Below are 15,248 nucleotides of genomic sequence, written 5' to 3' on the forward strand. Positions count from 1 at the left end.
CCTCTCTTCAGTATGAAACAGCCTTTAACTGGCTAGTGGGGAAATATAGATTTCTAAACCATTGCCTGTCAGGAATCTTTTCTAAGAGTTGCAAGGAAACGCACCGATGTACTCAGATTCCACACCTGAGCCTTCGGCTCAAAGGAGCAGTACTGCCTTTGCTTCCAAGAGCATGAAACCTTTTGGAGGAAGAAGCAGATCCAAGATGCCAGGTTTCTAGGTTAGGCTCATACATCTTCCTGAGAACTTTAAAACCCATATCTGGCATCACTTTTATTCTCTGCTCAATCATTGAATGAGGAAGCAATCAAATTCCTAGAACACCAGGCGGTGGATGGGAAATCTGCATTCTCATCAATGCTCTAAGGAATAAAAGGTATCTTAAAATGTAGCAGTTATTTACCCAGTTTCCAAGCAATAATGAATAGAGGAAGCAGAACCTAGAAAGAACCTGATTTTTCAAGCAATTTGCTTTTTAGAGCTTTTGATGCATTCACTGTCCAGCTATAGTCTGCTATAACTGCAGACAGCACTGCAATTAATGCTCAGACTTTGTGCTATTCAGGTCCCAGATGTTTCATGAAAACACAGAACAGACCATTAGTGGCCAATGTGCAAAATGCTGTTCAAATAGATTGCTAAGCATTATCTAAAAACTCCCGGAGAGCAGCAAGGAGAATATGTCATTCTCCAGAGGCAGCAGAAAACATCTTTAATAGCGATTTATGTGCTGCAGAAATTTGGCAGTGTGGAGTGAAAGAGAGTGGGTTTATAAACAGAAAAAGGATGTTCTCCCAAATTTGGCAACAAACAAGGGATAGGGGGGGGAAAAAAAGATAAACAGTTGAAAGAAATTAATTTAGTTGTAAAAAGTACATCCAGTGGTCTAAAGTTAAAGTTGTGTGGAGAACTACAGGCATTTCAAAACTTTGGCGTACATGACCACGTGCAATAATGTCACAACATTTGACTCCATTTTGCCATGTAAATACTCTACAGCTCATGTCCTGCTAGAGAGGCAGGAACAAAGAGGAGCAGTGAGGAAGACTTACAGTTATTCTGAGTCCTTGGAGAGCAGAGGAGTCCCCAGAAGTGACTGAGCAGGCTGAGCCTGGGCAGCCTCCTGGGCTGAGGCAGACAGCGAGTAGGAAAGACTGGAAGCAGAAGGCCTGTGGCAAGTCTGCAGAAAGGTGCCAAAGTGACACAAAAAAAGAGGTTTCCTCAGGGCTCAGAAAGGGCTGGGTGCAGTTTGTTGAACCTGTGAACTATGAGGAAGGACTGGAAGAAAGGACTCACTCTTGAGGACACAACTGGCAGCGTGAAGATTAATTTTCAACCTTTCTGTTTAATGTCTCACCCAGCACTTCACTATCTGCCCTAGCTGAAGAGGAAACTTTCCCTACTTATTCTACTCAAGTCTTTGCAACCAGCAAAACAGCTCTAGGGACTGGAAGCCTGTGGGATCATTTGGGCATCTGTAATGCAAGAATAAGGAGGACAGTTTCATCCCAAGGTGCTGGAAGAGTCACGTCCTGCTACACACTGAAACACATGAGCCTAAGTCATCTCCTGCTGTTGAAAAATCAAGACAGTAAATCAGAAACAACATTATCTGGGACTTCACAGAACTGCTGGGTAAGAAAATAGCTAAGCAACGCAGGAGGCAGACTCTGTTCTCAATTTCAGCATCATTATGGCCATGAGCATTGATAGACAAAAGGTGAGGAAGCAGCATGAAAAAGGGAGAGCAGAGAAAGTTTACGTACATCCAGAATGGAGCACACACATGTAAACATGTCCTGTTTGGTCAGCATGTAGGCAGGGAGAATAGGTAGAATACACTTGCTTCAGATGATATCTTTAATGAATTTATTGCTAACTTATCAAAATCCTCTCTGTAGCATCAGAGAAGGAGGTTTCCATTCCTCCATGGAGGTTTATAGTTTATTCCAATTTAATTCTTTTTTCAAAAGGACAAATATCTCTCTGACATCTGTGCAGACCATATACTAACTTTTAACTCCTGTCTCAAAATCTTAAAGGCAGGAGTTCACATCGGTGAAACAGTCACGATAGCTGAACGCTACCAAATCAATGTGCTCTTCCCAGGCACAAAATTTTAACTGAAATTCTTTCATAACTCCCCAGAAAACTCAGCCTAAGGCACTAGTGAATAGGTACTCACCTAGCAAGGAAAGTTTCAACACAAATATTTAAGGAACACCAAAGGAGTTGAGATCTAAAAGCATGGTTTGGATACAGAGTAAGCTATCTAGCTACAAAAAATTTTTAGATGCCATTAATGTGAAAAGCAAAATTGCACTCTTACTTGGGAGAGTACTAATACAATATGAAATTGGATAAACTGGCTTTTAAAAATCTGTCAGGTAAATTGGCTTGCAGGAAGAATGTGCTAAAAGAATGCCAGGGGTATTGTTCAGAATTCGACCCTGCTGTTCCAGAGGGAATTTAGAAGTATAACATCTACCATCAAAGTGGAGAAGAGGAGGAAGAAAGTAAGACTCAACAGAAGGGGGGAAAGGCTATAAATAAGCAAAGAATAACAATCCATAGCTAGAGATCCTACTACAAAAAGCAAGAGAAAAACCCAATGGATTCTTTATTCTGAAGCTGCTCTAACTTGAACAGCTTTCATGCAAGCATAGATGGTAGAAATAGAACAGAAATGACGTGCCCTGTCACTGAAGCCAACGGGGTGCCTACAAAGAGAAACTAGCAGACAGGAAGCCAAAGCAAAAATTTACCACGCAATCACTCCTCCAAGGTAGTGTCTTAGTGACACTTTCGGTGTGCGCAGAGAATGCCTTTGTGTCAAGTAATCTACTGTGCTTTGAAAACGGAGAGAACTGTCTTGCCTTTTGCATGGTCTAAATGAGTCTTGGAGGAAATCATTGTGTTCAAAGTCAGAAGTGAATATTCAGCACAATAGCTACTTCAGATGGACTTCCCTGCATGACAGGCCCAAACAGTCCAATTCCAGGCAGCATCACACATCATCTCTCAGAAATTATGAAAAAAAAATGTTTTGATTTCACCCCAAAGTCATGAAGCAATGAAATGATGACTGATGAATTGATTCTGTTCCCAGTGAACTCAGTGTCAGACTGGGCATGAGCTTCAGGGGAATCAGGGCTGGAGAGACTGGCTGTAAAACCTTAGTTTGAGATTTGGTAGTACGTTACAAGAATCATCACTGATACGATCCCCAGTCCTATAGCAAACTTCTGCTCAGCATTTCTGTATTCCTCTCTTCATTCTGCTATACAGATGTAAAGGAACTGCAGAAGTTATGTTCTTGAGCAAACATTCTCAGTAGGGTACTGAAATCTATTTTTAGACAACTAAATAAGTGCCCTGTTTTTCAGAGGTTATCTAGCCTTGATGTCAGAGAAGGTTTCGCTGTTGTCTTTTACTAAGGTATCCCAGTTAGACGGTTTTCGTGATGGATATACCCTTCTGGGGCACTTTGTATTTGAAGAACCCCCTTCTTGTAACAGTTGCTGAATCAAAAGATAATCTCCTGCCCTGAATGTTGTGAACTCAGAGAAAAAAAAAATCCTTTCCAATAGATCGTAGACATGGTCCCACTATACAAACCTCCAATATTTGGATTTCTTTATTGTCTGAACTAAGCCCATTCTTACAGTAAGAAAATTTGTCTCAATATAATGGCCTTCCTCTGTGCACAAATATCTCTAGCAGCTTCATAATAGCTACAAAAAAGAAAAAGACAAATCAAACAAAATCTATAGTCCCCTCTCCTAATCATTTCTGCATTCTCAACCTTATCCTGAAAAAAATCAAAATGTAAAAGCAACAGCAGTAAAAAGAGCAGAGTCCTTCACCTTACAGGAAAAAAGTTTCCTGAATCTCGAGCAGCTGAAAGAATATCTCATGAACAATTTATAGGCTGTACTGGAAAGTAAAATCAACTTACAGCAACAAGTTCAGCCCACTGAACATCATGTGCATATTGTTATTAAATGACATGTATGATACTGGTGATGTGTGACTGAAGCTATTTTGGAAAGAAGGGAATTATATCCTGTCTGACTTTCCTTGGAAGGGATGGGAAACACCTTTGAATTAATTTGCTAGATCTTTAATAAGAATTGTGTCATTTGAAACGTATTTCATGCCACATACCATCTGATACTCTTGCAGCACACTGTAAGTAGCAACACTATTAGAAAAAATGAAAATCACAAATGGTTCAGTTTTCATTATAGTTTAATAAATATGGAAATAATATTAGTATTAAATGCTTTATTTGTGTTTCCAACTCAGCTTCTAAGGACCAGATCTTGCAGAGACATGCAGTGAGCCAGTTTCCATGCCTCAATAAACTTCATTAATCATCACCCAATACTGAAATCTAGATGAGTAAATTGCTAGGAAAAATAATCTCCAAGCCTGCAACCAGATACAAGCAAAGCAAGTTCGGTGATGTTATGTTCAGAGAGATGATGTTGACCTGCACAAAGGTTCAGGATTTGTATTGGATTGATATGCATTCAAACTGGTCCCACCACATCCCCAGAACTGTCTTTGGAATTCACCCTCTTTAGAGTGTATGGAAATGACAACTATTGAATTCATACCATATGCTCAAACTAGGACCAGAAACTTTAAGCACACCTCTCTCAAATGTTCTTCTGTGATTTGCAGCCTCCTTTGAGTATCCAGCTGTCACTGATCGCATTTAGCTTGTGTTTGCAGTTCAGCTGGTGAGATTTAACTGGACAACAGATGGATCAGTAACATTGCTAGAATAAAGATGTAGCTGTGTACATGTGTATGCCTGAGTGGTGTGGAGAGAAGTGAGAGTCCCTGGTATGCTTGCTGCCTGAATTTGAATGATTTTCACACTCCTTTGTAAAACTGCAAGTTAAGTGATAGAAATCAGGCTATGACAAATTTGAAGAGATGACCCTTGTTAAACTCTTATGAGGTGAAGCACAATTCAGAACATAACAGTACTAAAAACCATGCTGTATTTTTATTTTTAGTACATGGCAGCAAAAAGTAACACTTTAAAAGAGATTTTAGTTTCAAAAATGCATTAAAAACACATCACATGGGAAGTTATGGCAGAAGTTTTATTTTCCAATTGCAATTTATTGGCTGAGACATTTGTTATTTACATACAAAATTCAGATTTTTTACTTACTGGTATCTGAAAATAACCCTGGAATCTTTTTCCAAATTTCTTCTACAGCCAAGGTCCAGAACTTAAACAGAAAAGATGTTGTGGGCCAAGACTGAAATGCATTGGCAGCCCTCTGATTGAAAACTTCCAATACTCTTGCTTTTCAATATAGGGCAATAGCTAAAATGACTGGTTTGGACTTAAAAAAGGTGACAGCTGCATCTTGTCCCTTTCCAACTTTTTTTTTTTTTTTTTCCTTTTGGAATAACAGTGTGTTCAAAAACAGAACACAGAGGAGTATTTTAGACATAACTACTTGCAAAGACTTTATGATGATAAGAACTAAGGAGAGGGTTGTGCCTCAAAGCCATAACGTATATCTAGACTGGGAATAGAAGAAGTGCTAGAGAAACTGAGGTTCCTCTGGGAGATCTTCTTAGATTTTAATGTCTGGAAGCTCTAGAGCCAGACATGTCTCTGTACCGTCTCTCTCTCTCTGTTTTAACTGGTTGAAGAAGGACCAACCTTACAGTGGTTCTTCAGAAATACAGGACCGACATAGGAGCTCTGCATGCGATTTCACTTAGGTGTCAGGAGAAAAGGAGATGCAATCAAGGTAGACCTCAGCAGCACACCTAGGACTGCCACACAAAGTGAATCATTAGGTTCAGGTGAAGATGAGCAAGAATTTTACACTCATACATTTCCCTCAAGGCTTGTGTTCTGTGATTTGCAGCTCTCTGAGCATCTGACCCTCAATGACAGTGTTTAGTTTCTGTTAACAGTTTGGCTGGCGAGATTTAAATGGGTAGCTGTTACAGGGACACCTGCGTCAAAGATAGTCCATCAATAACATTGCTGGGAGAAATGTGTACTTGTGCTTGTGTGCCTGTGTGAAGAGAAATGAGATGAGAGTAACAGTGGAAATGAGGAGGTGAAAGTTTAAGTTATGTGAATCAACATGATAAGCATACGTCTCGTCTCTGTAGCGCCTTCCTACTAGTCTCCTTTTCCAGGCTAGCTGTTGTCCACAATGCATGCAATCTCCTACTTGTTCTGTCATCAGAACCTAAATTTAATCCCTTCAAGATGCAAACATTCTCATTCTACTGTCTTTAACATGTGCTGTATATTTACAGATCTGCTCATAATTATGCTCTGCATTCCTTACAGAAAGGTTAAATATAAAAGTATAAGATCTTCTCATGCTAATCAAACTCTCTAGACTAACATGGGTCATAATTGCGATACTGGATGAAATGCTGAAAATTAGTCCCTATTCCACAGATTCCTTACAGACTGCAGAGTCAAGAAGCAGCAGACTATGAGGGAATACAGATGTATCTGCTCAAAACCATCTGAAACTTTGCCTCTTCAACTCAGCTGCACTATCTCTCAGTATTGAATAAAGGTGGTTACCAATTTGAAAGAATTCTGCCTGTTTCACTTTTACTTAAAAAGCTAAAAGAAATCCAAATTTCTTCTCTAATGTGTCTTTGTGATACTGATAATCAATCGTAAAGGCAGCTGAAACACTTCCCAGCTTTCCTATGATACGATATTATGAAAAACTACGCATAAGGTATCTCCCTTCACCTTGCTCAAGTATATGCATGCATATATAGTCCTAAAACTCTGGTAGACATTTTATTGATCACAGACAGTAGTGTCTCCCCCTAAAGATTATGATTAATGCCTCCATCCTGCAAACATTTCTGTACCCAAGTAACTCCGTATCAGTCACTCCTCTGCTGCTGCGGGAGAACTTTCACACCCAACACAAGGAGATTCCTATGTACCACTTGTTTGGAGGGGCAGGACTTTATTTTAGACATGTCAAACTGAGTGACAAACTAATGATGACAATGAGAATGATTAAGACTACACTTACTGTCAAGAGCTGGGGTTTAGTCAGTTATGTGCCCACTAGAGTTACAGTTTCCAGGCAATGCGACTTTTTAAAATAATGTGCTGGTCAGACTTAAAGACATAATAAAATTTTCTGTCTAGCAGAATAAAGATTTGAGGTAAAATTCACCTGTGTTCACAGAACCAATATGAGCTTATAGCGCCACTTTCATTTTACTTAAAGCATATTTTGAGGGGATAAGTAAAGCCTGAACGATACACAGGCCCTGGACCATTCTTACAAAGATATGAAATTCTATCTGTATAAAAGCACATAGATGAGTCTTGAGTATTAATATAGATTCTTGCATCGCCTGTAACTCCAAATAATGTGAAGTTTCTCATATTAAAACTACATTAGTGAATCAATTAATGTAAAGGTTATGCTGATGGGATCTTGCAAGTTATGTTTGATTTATGAAATGTGCTGCTGGTGGTTTGCAGAAATTTCATAGTGCTCTTGGAATAGTTTCCAGAAAACATTTATATAATCTACAATATTTTATGATTTATATACAGTACATAAACCAGGGAAGAAATTTCTAGCAGCTGTCAGTTCATTTAGTTCTGAAAAGCTCTTCTTTTTGATGTGTGGCCAAGGTTCTCTCTAGAACCACGTACAGGTACACACTGGCTCAGCGATGCCCAGGGTGTCAGCTTCCGAGCGGAGCTGGAAAATACCCGCTGATTCTGAGCGAATCAGGTGCTCGCTCTTCAGAAACGTTCCCATTGCCTAGGTCTTCCTTATCCCGTTCGCTTTCCCTTTCCTTCCCTTGTACGGAGCAAGCAAAGCCCACTGTGCTTCTGCTACCAATATGTACCATTACTGAGCGCTCTACTAATGAAAGCATGTATCACTAATTCCTACATTAAAATAGTCTTTTCTATATAGAAAACTGAATACAGTATAAATACTAATAACTGAAATTTCTATATCATGGAATCTATTAACTTTTCCTTGTTCTTTGAAAACACGAATACAACTAATGTTCCTGTATTTTTCATTTCCTATTTTTTGCTTCTGTGTTTCCTAATTACTGACTGAAGGGGTTTTTCTTTAAAAAAATCTTTCTCTTTTAGAGGCATATTTCTCTTTTTTCTCTCACTCCAAAATGTTTCAGAGATCCTCTAAGAACGTCCTGAGACGTGAACGGAAGAATCAATACTTGGATGGATTAAATAACGTAAATTAAAACTACAAATTTAAGCAAGGAGGCAAATGTAATTACCATGCTTTTTTTGTACATTAAGAAACTAATTGAAATTATTATACAATAAGCAACTGATTGAGATAAATCTATTGTGACATTAAGACAATTTGTACATCATTCTAATGAGATGTTTGATGTTGGATAAACACATAAGTCTTGATTTTCAGGTTTCTACAAACAAAGCTAACATAAAATTAAACACAATCCATTAATTTTTAAAAGGGCTGTCTTAAAAAAACCAGTTACTTCTTGGATGATTTGATGGCTTCTGGGAATAGAAACACAAAATTTCCACACAAAAGTTTTTTGTGACCCAGATATTATGTCCTCCTGACAATTCCACCAGGTTACTTCCCAGTCAGGCTATTTCTTTTCTCAGAGTATTTCTAAAAGTAAATGCTCTTGTGTGTCCAGATCATTAGAGGAATTGTCCAGATATGCATGCTTTCCCATTTCTCTCCTGCTTTATTCTAACTTTCTCTTTTGGTCTCTCTAACACGTAATTATTTCTATCACATCTTCAAAAATGCTGTTCCTGAAACCTTCTTTCTCCAGCCTTCTTACTTGGGAGCATTAGAGCTTCAAGTTGGCGGAGGATTCACAGAGGCTACAATGGCAGCAGAAATAACATCCACATTGAAGCATAATCAGAATTAACCCTCACCCAAGCACAGTGGTTCTCCTATTTCAAGAGAGGACTCTTGGGTCAACATGACAGCACAAGGCATATGAGAAATTTGCAGTATTTTGCTCTGTGGGACATTTGCTTCACCTATTACAGAATTTCAAATACGCGTAAGACCAGTGATTGTTATTGTCTCTACATTGGCTGAGAGAAGGGAAATGTAGCTTTAAAGAAGATATCTTGCCATGTAGTAACTCTTTTTAACACGATGCTAACCTGGTAGAACTGAGGATCTAAGTGGTGCAGTATGTCAGAGCCCGGGGTGCCTGAATAACACAGATCGTGCCTTATTTTGAGTATTGTTGTTCTGCTCTTCTGGATTTACCCCTCCCCATTCATCAAACATACTCACACACCTTCCTGTAACAACTTCCCAAATGTACACGTGTCTCTTATGGCACAGCACTGTTCTGTTCCCCTAATATTCCTAGTCTAAATTGTTCATACGCCTTCCAGCCACTTGAGCATTTCTATACTTCTCCTGATGTTGCCTTTCATGTTTGGAATGGACTTCTTCAACTGGCAGTAGCTTCATAAAGCTGTTTACTTGCCATTTTTCAAATCCCAAATTCCAGCGTGACCTCTTTTTCTGAAAACTGAAAGAAGTTATCCAGTTAGGGATGCATGGCCTGAACAGCAGCTATACTTACTCCATGAATTTCCTTCTCACAGAGATGACGTGTTTACAGGCAGGCAGGGTTAGGAAGCCTGCGTTGCTGCTGATAGTGCTGTAACCATTCTCAGGGTCTTCAATCAAGTCACTCCTAGGAGTGCAAAGCCATGATTACAAAGTTGTATGCAAAAGAATTAAATATTCCTATGGAAGCCTTAAAGGGGCTAATCTAACGTGCTAAGGCTAATGGCAAATTCCCATTCTTTTCACTCTGAACTGGATTAGGCCAAATGTATTGCCATTTTTGTATAAATGCTGTCTTTTACTGCTTCCATTTTGTCATCCAAATTAAGAATGCAGCCCTTACTCAAATGCATTATTTATAATCTGTTTATCAAAGGGTATAGCATGCCTGCAGAGTCTTCTGGAGACAGCTCAATGCTCCCTCTTCCAACGCTTCAAAGAAACTAAATGTGAACAAACTCTTATCTGTGCTCCAGGTAGTCCCTATGGTGTACACCATGCCACGTAGGAAAAATAAACAAACCGTGATAGGAAATAGTTCACCTCCAAACAGTTCGCAATGCAGGCATCTGCAAAAGATTGTGGAAATATCTCTGCCCAATTCATGGAAAGTTTATAGGTCCAGCTAGGAACTTGGATATTTATTTCAAATTCTGCACCTGACAAACAAAACGAGGACAGTGCCTGTTTCACAAGTGGCATCCTTACTTGTAGTACTACTAAAGGCAGACTAAATATATTCAGGAAAAAAAAATAGTGTAAATGAGACAAACTACAGAAATGCACAACTTTCCATACTATACGGAAGAATGTTTTCCTTCATAACAGAATGAAATCACTGAAATCTTGGAAGCAGGTTTTGACAACTTTTCAAACAACACTATAATCTCACAATATAAAGCAGTAGCTCAGCCACCTCTTCTGTGCAGAAGTCAGAGTGTTGTAATGACTCCTGAGCACAAACAGAAATAAAACCATCAAGGTACAGTTAACAATAATTTTCCAGTGGTTATTTATGGGCCTGATCAGTATTGCAGATGCATGCCAAATAGTAACTACTCATGCTTGCAGTCCCATGGGGCACAATGGAATTGCTTAGAGCAGAACAAATCAGAAAGTGTTGCTTCTGTGTGCAAGGTAATGGTTAACAGAATGGGAGTTTATAAAAAAAAACCCACCCAAACCTTAGAAAAGCTATTTCCAGATTATGGGATGACAGATTTATACTTCAGCAGATGAATGCTACTCAGTAAGAAAACAGAGCAACATAAAATCTGTTTTGAAATAAGTATAAAAACAGTCATTGAGAATGTGACGCTTTCCAATCATAGAATGAACAGTATCAGCCAGACAACACACAAAAAACTAAACGGGTGGACTATGGAAGAAACCACTGGTAACAGCCCATCACCTGCCTTCACGTAGTTCAGCTGCTTTCTGTATCTTTTAACGCAATCTGTACTTATTTGGTGACCCACCCACTCCTCCTCTAAAACCTCTGGAAAAGAAAATATTCCAGGCTATCAGATATGAAAAAAAGCTATTTTTCCTCTTTGAACTTATTGCTGCAATAACGGGAAGGAGGCTGCTCCTACTCTCCCTAGGCTTCAGCTTAGGGTTTTGCTTCTCTGCAGTTCTTCTTCCATAAGCATCTCCAGCACTTGGAACCACGACTCATCTGATCCCACCTAAGGGCAGCTGGAATATGAGAGGGACACGAGTGCAGCTGGTCTGTAGGGGTGTTGCTCCGTGGCTCCAGACCTCGTGCAGCTAATGAAAACCTCCCCTAACTTCCCCATTCCTGCTACGGAAAGCTGTGAACAGTGAATTGTGGCATTACGAGAGCTCATAAAAGCAGCTCCCACTGACTCTGTTTGCTCGTCTCCACAAGAGTAAAGAGTGAAACCTACAGTGAAAATTTAAATCTTAAAGGGATGATGACTGACATCAGTATTCCTTGAGTGTCTCATTTTTTATTATGTTTCCCCCTGCCCCCTCCCCCCAATATATCCTAAGGAGGACAAATTTCTTTGATGGTATTATCTAGAAGCACCCTTTTAAACAGCTGCTGGGAAAAGTGGAAAGAGGTTCCTTTTTCTTGGAAATTGGTGCGTGCTCAGCCCAGTGCTAACCTCCCTTGCTCCTCTCCCTCCCTCCTCAGCACAGCCCAAGCTATGTGGAAGCAGGCAGAAAGGCAGTCGGCTGGGTTTGCATGCAGGTTTCCATGAGAAGGGCTGGCTGTAAAATTTGACTGTTGTCTGTAAGAGAAAGCAGTAGGTGGAAGAAAAACACTTGAGAACCACTTCAATAGGAGCTAACTTTCCATTCAGAAGTAAGCCAGACGACTTAAAAGCCGGTATCAAAGTTTCTTTTATTTGATGGCAGAAACGTCCTTCACGCAGAGAGACGAAAGCAGCAAGCTATTCTTAGCCGGGTGGTGGTACCTTTTTAGCAAGTTTGTTTGCCTCCTGACTCCATCTGCTGGGAAGACACCTTACTACCTGCTGCCCGCACTGCCACGTTTGGCAGGAGTGCAGAGGTGAATCACCGTGCATTCGCTCCCTCTCCCAGCCTTACAGTGGCTCTCTTGATATTTAAACATTGTGCAGCTTGGAGCAGTCACAGCAGAGAAGTCCTCCCCTGCAATACTTCATGCACAATCACTCGATGCTCTCCCGCATCGTGGGGTGTGTGTGCGTGTGTGTTGGCTCAGTTGCCTCTGGATGCCCGTGTAGCTGGGGGCTGCTCTTCTGAGGAGACCAGAGGCGCTCAGAACAAACAGGGTCTTCCTCAGCCTCTCCTTTTGTTTAAAGCGCTTACATAACTTCTGGAGCAGAAACGGGAATTTAGATGACTTTGCCGTCCAGTGAATGCTGCGGCCACCCCTTGCTGGTCCTCCTCGGCTCGGTGGACGGTAGGTAAATGGTTCACGCAAGCTGGAAGAGCAGCGCAGGAGACGGGGCAGACGGGCGGACGCGGGGCTGCATCCCCGGGGCAGACAGGGCCCCCCGGCAGCCCGGGCTCCGCTGCCTCCCCCACGGCCGGGCCAGCGCCCTTCCAGCCCAGGTGCTCGAGCGGCGGGGTCCCCCGGGTTTCCTCTTCTGAAAGGTGCCCGAAATGGGACCGAAACGCCGACTCAGGTCAGAGGAACTTCTCCGAGAGGAGGAGGAGGGTGGCGGGGGCTCCGGCCGGGCCCCTGGGCGCGCAGGGCCCGCGCTCCTGCGAGGAGCCGGCGCTGAGGGGATTGGGGCGCCCTGAGGTGACGCACCCTCATGGCGGGCAGGACCCGGCCGCAGGCCCGGCCGGCGGCGGTCCGGGACCCCGGCCCCGCACGGGAAGGGCAGCCGGGAGAAACGGCTTTCGACCGCGGGCATCCGCGCTACCGCCCCCGCCTCCTCCGCGGGGCCGAGCGGAGGGACGCACCCCTGGACCACGGAGCGGGCGTCGCCTCCCCTGCGCGCAGCGGGCTCCCCCTTGCCCGAGGCGGTGCGGCGGGAGCGGAGCGCGGCCCCCCTCGCCCCCGCACCGCCCGCCAGCGCAGCGCCGGCTCCTGCGCGTCCGCCCCGCCGGCAGCAGGCGGCCGGGAGCCGCGGGGAGGCGGGCGCGGGGGAGGCGCTGCTGCCGCCGCCACCGGGCGCTCTCCGTCCGCCCCGCACCGACGTCGGCGCGAAGCCCCGCCGGCGCCCGGGGGGGGGAGCGGGGGTGGGCGCGTCGCGGGCGAGGCGGGCGAGAGGAGGCAGATGCTTCCCGAGGCGCAGCCCCGCCGGAGGGGCTCGGCCCTGACCAGTGCCTGTCCGTGCGCCGGCTGAAGTGTTCGGCCCGCCCGCCCTCTCCGGGACGCGGGGACCCACCAGGCGGGTGTCAGGGAGCGGACGGCGCCATGCGCCCCTCCGAGGAGTGAAGGGCAGTCCGGGCTGCGCCGGTGCGGGCGCCGAACCGCCGCGGAGGTGTCCCGAGGTGACGGGAGGCCGGGAGAGGTGTCGCGCCAGCGCCGGGACCGCCGCTACCGTAAGTGCCGGCAACTTTGCCGCCTGCCTTTCCCCACCCGCCGCCCCCGGGAAGGAGAGCCTGGGGGGTCCAGCGAGCGGCGGGGAGGGGGCTACCCGGGGGGGGGGGCATTATAACCTGGCTGGCATTATAACCAAAAACGGGGGAAAAAGGGTAAAAAAAGGGGGTGGGGGTTTTGTAGGAGCTCTGACCCGCAGCGGCGGCGTGTGCGGGGCCACCCCGGAGGAAGGGGCGCGGGGGTACGGCGGCGCGGGAGTGACCGCAGGCTCCGCGGGGCTCCGCGGGAGCGGCCCGGCCGGCGCGGGGGTTCCGCGGGTGCCGCGGGGGCTCCGGGGAACGGCGAATCCCGGAGTTTCTACAGCGGCTTTTGCACTGGCTTTTGTACCGCTGCCGGTACGGTGCGGGTTATAGAGAATAGCCGTTCTCCATCCTGTAAGTACAGGGCATTTAAATGACACCTGAGTCACTAGTCCGTGCTTCTCGTTCATGTCAGATATTATTTCCGTGTTATTTTTCATCTGCTGGACCGATATCTGTACTTTCTTTGTCAATTGACACCGCAAATGTAAAAACAACAGTAGTAGGTTTCAGAATATTGCCATTGATGACGGTGGATTGATGTATGAGACCATTTGCTGGATGTGTCCAAGTACAATATAAATGCCTGCCAATTTTGTCTTTAAATTGCTATATTGATTTCATTCATGCGGGCTTTTTGACAAGGTTAACATGGTTGACAATTTGTAAGGAAAAGAGAAAAACTTCTGTTTCATTTTAGTCACAGAATGTCAATTGTAACCGAAATGATGAACGAAAAAATCATTCATAGAAAGAGTAAATAGAAAGATGTGTATCCCAAGACCTCTTGAAGTCAATATTGTCAATATCTAACAGATGCCTTCCTGCCACGCTTTTACGTACACTGGGTACCACTTGAACTTCTTAAGGGTAATACAGGATGTGATATTCTTCCCAGGACTGTGCACTTTCCCTGTTACAATAGAGTTAAGTAGTCTGGCTAAAGGGAGTTTAGAATGAATTAATCAAGCCATCGCATTAAAATGCCTTTGTCTTTTTGTAGGCACTGAATGAAATAAAGCTCTTGCTTCCACTGCTTTTCCCCTCCAGTGTTCATAGGATGTCACTCAGGTGGGGAAGCCTCGTGTTTGGTTGATGGAAGGGTTCCTACACTGCTCTAGGGCTGAACGTATCAGGGCTGGCTAGGGTAACATTTCTCTGCTACCAACATCTCAAACTGCAGGTGGTGGCAAGCTGATGAGGGAATTTAATTCACCCCTCAGAATCCTAAGCATAATTGTCAAGTAGGTAAATTAAATATAGGAGAGCTAATATTTCCTTTTAACTTCTTCAGACATCTGACAACTTTTACCAGTAGGTAACCTTTGCTAAATTACCTCTCTGGTGCTTACCATAGCTATCATATGCTCGCTCACATGAAATTATTCTGAAGGAACTAAAACATTGTGTTTCAGTACCTACCTGCATGTAGTAAAGTATGCTAACTTTATAAATCTTGAGTAAATGTTGGCCCTGTTAAGATCAATGGCAAAATCCCGATTAACCCCTCCAAAGAGTGGGCTCTGCCCTAGGTCTTCATTATCCTTTATA

At 43.6% G+C, this 15,248-nt stretch overlaps 1 protein-coding gene across 5 annotated transcripts in view; it reads left to right on the forward strand.

Annotated features, from left to right (window-relative positions):
- Positions 1-13,206: 13,206 nt before the first annotated feature.
- Positions 13,207-15,248, forward strand: part of CALCR (calcitonin receptor) — a 167,739-nt gene continuing 165,697 nt past the window's right edge. The window contains exon 1 of one of the 5 annotated variants that reach the window (XM_054818261.1): positions 13,207-13,619. The gene's annotated coding sequence lies outside the window, so the exon portion shown is untranslated. The remainder of the gene's footprint in view (positions 13,620-15,248) is intronic. The other 4 variants (XM_054818264.1, XM_054818260.1, XM_054818263.1 and 1 more) reach the window with 4 other exon arrangements.

Source organism: Grus americana, chromosome 2 (genome assembly GCF_028858705.1).
Source record: "Grus americana isolate bGruAme1 chromosome 2, bGruAme1.mat, whole genome shotgun sequence".
NCBI lineage: Eukaryota > Metazoa > Chordata > Aves > Gruiformes > Gruidae > Grus > Grus americana.